Source organism: Lepisma saccharinum, chromosome 25, assembly GCF_977018435.1.
Source record: "Lepisma saccharinum chromosome 25, izLepSacc3.1, whole genome shotgun sequence".
NCBI lineage: Eukaryota > Metazoa > Arthropoda > Insecta > Zygentoma > Lepismatidae > Lepisma > Lepisma saccharinum.
Window position 1 is genome coordinate 50,146,632 of NC_139253.1, and position 4,930 is coordinate 50,151,561.

Here is a 4,930-nt window from a genome sequence, read left to right on the forward strand (position 1 = left end):
AGAAATATATCAATGTCGGAATAAAATAATACAAACAAAATCGTACCTGACGAATACAATGGTGCAGCAATTGAGGCCCAGTGTAAATTGCGCAAGGGGACTCTCAAAGAAAGTGGGTAAACCCCTGATGGAAAATACAAGAAATTTACTACTATCTTCTACATAATGTTGAGATCGGAATGTAGCCAGTAAAAAATGGCGAAGTATGTCTACATGTCCCACTACTGCTGGGACACCGTCCCACACCCGGGAAATAGGAAAATAACTGCAAATCTCCTGTTGTACACGGTTCACATTGCGGTACAAAGAAGAAAAGAAATCAATTTGTCCCATGTCCCACTACTGCTGGGACACCATCCCAAATTGAAAAAATACGGGAAAATCATAAAAAAAGCCGTTTCCAATCCCTTAATGTTGACACACTACTTTGCAGTACGAAAAACAAAAGTTAAACAATGGCCACGTGTCGTCAGGCTGTACATACCAGGTAACCAAGAAAGTTCATGCGGTTTTAGTACAAAGAAGAAAAGGTCCAAAACAAATGTGTTGACCTTATATTTATTCTGCAAAATATCCACCATCCGCTTCTACAACCTTCTCCCATCTTTGTACAAGCCTGTAGATGCCATGTTTGAAAAAGTCTTTGTGTAGGGCCGCAAGAAACTGCACCACCGCGTTTTCAACCTCCTCGCGAGTTTGGACATGTCGATTGCGCATATGGTTGTCCATAGACAAAAAAAGATGGTAGTCTGATGGAGCGATGTCGGGTGAATACGCTGGATGTGGCAGAAGTTCCCAGCCGAGAGAAGAAATCACCTCCAGGGTCATCTTTGCTGTATGCGGTTTAGCGTTGTCTTGGTGGAAAAGAACACGCTTCGTATTCACTAATGCAGGTTGTTTTTTTGCAAGCTGTTCGGCCACTCTTTGCAATTGCGCGGAGTACACCTCTTTGTTGATGGTTTTACCACTTACTAAGAACTCATAATGCACAATCCCAGCCGTAGTCCACCAGACACACAGCATCACCTTCCGCTGATGAAGAGCAGGTTTTGCAGTTAAAGGTATGGTGTCGTTTGACGATAGCCAATGGTATGAGCGTTTCTTGTTATCGTACATTACCCACTTTTCATCACACGTCAAAATGCGGTCCAAAATTGGACAGTTGTTGTTCCTAGTGAGCAAGGAAGCGCAAATGTTCAGTCGTTGGAGACGGTTCGCAGCAGTCAGCTCGTCTGGGACCCACTTACTCAGTTTCCATGATTTGCCAAGCTCATGCAAGTGCACACGAATTGTTTCAGTACTTACCGCAAATCGTTGAGCGAGTTCTTGACACGTTTGACGTGAATCCTCTTCAATTGCTGCCTTCAGTTGGTCCACATCGAGAGATTTTGGTCTGCCCGAACGAGGTTTGTCTGTCAGTGTCTCATCGCCACTCGAGAAGGTCTGAAACCACTTTTGCGCTGTCCGTTCACTAATTGTACCTTCTTCAAACGCTGCACATATTTTTCTTGCTGCTTCCGCTCCTTTTGTGGCCAACTTGTACTCATACAGTAAACACGCCCTGATTACTGCATTCGACACAGCCATAGTTCACTGCGAATACTTGCTCCCGAACTATCGACTGCGACCTGTTATCTACGTTAGCCAACGTGCCAAGGAATGAGCTTTCCGCCAATCACACATACATGTATCCCTGGCGGCTGAACTGCGTACTACCCCACGAAAACTACGGGCAGTTGTAAAAACCGCATGAACTTTCTTGGTTACCTGGTACTACAAGAGAGCTCCCCAAAGAAAGTGGGTAATCCTCGAAGGAATGTATACGGAGAATGGCGAGAAAACGCACACAATGGCATGTAACATTTCCAGGCACAGCACATCTTGAAGGGATTCCATTGAGAAGCGCACAATCTCCGCACATGCAGATCGATGGTATGAAGTACAGCGATCTCCAGCATCTTCACTTGCACCTTTCACTAAAGGACACTATGCGGTGCTGATATGGGCTCACAAACACCGGTATACTCAGAGACGTTGTTGAAAATGTCCGCAATTGACTTCAAGACAAAGATGGCATCGGTGAAGCACTGATTGTCTGGTACGCGCAAATACCTCTGGCATGTCACCAATTGTCCCAGCAGCGGCACTAACACGAGCAACGAGGTCCTCAGCACTTTCCACAGAGGTTTCATAAACGAGCCATTTCATTTCTCCCGACACAAAGAAATCCAGTGGTGTGAGGTAAAGGTCCACCCCTGCCAATCCAACGATCGCCGAAAATTTCGTTGAGTAAGGCCCTGGCTCCCCGGTCGAAATATGCGGGGGCGCCGTCGTGTTGAAACCAGATACGTTGTCTACCTGCCAGTGGTACGTTTTCCAAAAGTTCAGGTAATACGTCATGTAGAAACACCCGTTATTTCCCACCACACAAAGTAGAGGGCAAAATGTACGGGCCTATCAAGTGGTCACCTACTACGCCACACCACACATTCACTGCGAACATATGTTGATGATGGCGCACAATGATTGCATGCGGATTGTCCATATCCCAGACGTGGCTGTTGTGGCTATTGAACATGCCGTTCCTGGTGAACATTGCCTCATCGGTCCACAAAACTATTGTTGGGAAATCTGGAATGGCAAGAATTTGTTGCACGTACCATTGACAGAAATCCATGGGTAGGGGAAAGTCCGTAGGCAGTATGTGGTGCACCTTATGCAATTGGTATGGGTGCAATCACTCCTCCTGAATAACGCGGAACACATTGCTATGGTGGGTTTGTTGCGTACGAGCAATGACACGTGTGCTGGTGTCAGGACGGTCTCGTATCGCGTCCAACACGTCCTCTTCAAATTGCACAGTGCGGGGTCTTCCACAATCCTACCTACGGGGTAGTAGAGATCCGGTTTCACGCAGTCGAGCATGAAGTCTTTGAAAGAGTGCATGTGCCGGTAACCGCCTATTGGGAAAACGTTCGTGATACGAACGCCGTGCTTGACGGCTGTTTCGGTTTGCCTCTCCATAAACGAGATGCATATCAGCAAGCTCGTGGGTAGAGTACTACACCATTGTCCTGTTCCAGAACTGCCCAGCAACAGGGGCACTTTCCCTCCGAGTGACGGATCACAACTGCCGTGAATAGCACCCACGTAATGTCACACAGGTGTCCACGCAGTTGTTGCAAACCGAGAAAGAACACGGGAATACGTACTCTACGTACGATATTCCTTGGCGCAATTCAACCACACACACACGCCAGACTAAACTCCTCGCTGCGACACGCAGAACAGACAGGAAGAACAACGGTCGACTACACTCTCTACGTAGTATCCACCAACGCTAATACGTAATAGGTGACCTACACTCCCAGCGCCTGTAGTGGGGCTTTCTGTATCAATTACCTGAAATCAATCTCAGCGTAATCTGACGGCATAGAGTCATTTTCGGGTGAATTTCCTATTTCCCGAGTGTGGGACGGTGTCCCAGCAGTAGTGAGACATGTGGACATACGTCGTCATCTTTTACTGCCTACATTCCGATCTTAACATTATGTAGAAAATAGTAGTAAATTTCTTGTATTTTCCATCAGGGGATTACCCACTTTCTTTGAGAGTCCCTTTGCGCAATTTACACTGGGCCTCAATTGCTGCACCATTGTATTCGTCAGGTACGACTTTCTTTGTATTCTTTTAATCCTACATTGATATATTTCTTCCTTCTTGAGTTATTGTGCTTTACACATGGTGTGAGGCGATTTTCGCACGCCTGTCACTCACAATAAGCATGAAATAATAATATAAGACATAATAATATTCGTATAATAATAATAATATAAAACCAAGAAGTAATGGCCAGTTCTATCAACATTTTGATGCTGCGCTGTCATCTCTTCGGCGTTATTACACAGATGGTCCGCAGTTTCTGAGCAAAATCATCACAGGAGATGAGTCCTGGGTGCACCAATACACTCCCGAGACAAAGAGGGCATCCATAAGATGGAGACACAAGGATTCGCCACCACCAAGAAAAGCCGAAACCTGTCCAACTGTTCGAAAGGTCATGCTGACGATCTTCTTCGATTCCGAAGGCGTTGTTTACAGTGAGATTGTGCCCCGAGGAACAACAATCAATGCCGCAACATACTGTGAGAATTTGTAGAAGCTGAGAAAAGCCATTAAAGATCGAAGGCCCGGAAGATTGAGTGATGGGGTTGTTCTTCTTCACGACAACGCTACCCCCCCCCCCTACAGCTGGTGTCACACAGGATTTACTGCAGAAATTTAAGTGGGAAGTGTGGGCTCACTCTCCCTATAGCCCCGATTTGGCACCCTGTGACTACCACCTTTTCGGTCCTCTCAAACAAGACCTAGAGGGTCAGTGTTTCGCGTCAGATGAGGAAGTGCAGGAAGCAGTCTCAAAGTGGTTCAAAGAAATTGGACGGATTTTTGCACGCAAAAAATCGAATAACTGGTCACACGATATGAAAAGTGCTTGGAACACCTTGGTGGCTATGTCGAAAAAAGTTAAATGTTCATGCTTTCTTGTCCAATATTTTTTTTTCTTTCTAATGTGTTTTGTTTGTTTTTTACAAGGGGTGTAACTTACTTTTTGATTCACCCACGTACAATGCATAAATACAGTCTTTTTAAATCAATTTTACACAGAATAATATCTTAAATCTTTGATCAGAAGTGGACATGTCAATACAATGAAGCACAAATTAATTTAATGATGAAGGTACGTACAATATGCTACATTATAATAAATTGCCTTAGTCCGGTGAAGGCGGCCGGAGCATGGTGCGAATTGCATCATCTCCAAAAACAGTAGTCGAAATCGTGTATGGCAAGGCCCTATTATCACATCCCCACGTGTGTCTTCATGGTACGGTGCAATTAGCATGGAGAACTTTCTTTCATATTGGTTCTA

The 4,930-nt window shown here is 45.3% G+C and overlaps 1 pseudogene; it reads right to left on the reverse strand.

Annotated features, from left to right (window-relative positions):
- Positions 1-558: 558 nt before the first annotated feature.
- On the reverse strand, positions 559-1,587 carry LOC145978778 (histone-lysine N-methyltransferase SETMAR pseudogene; annotated as a pseudogene).
- Positions 1,588-4,930: the final 3,343 nt, after the last annotated feature.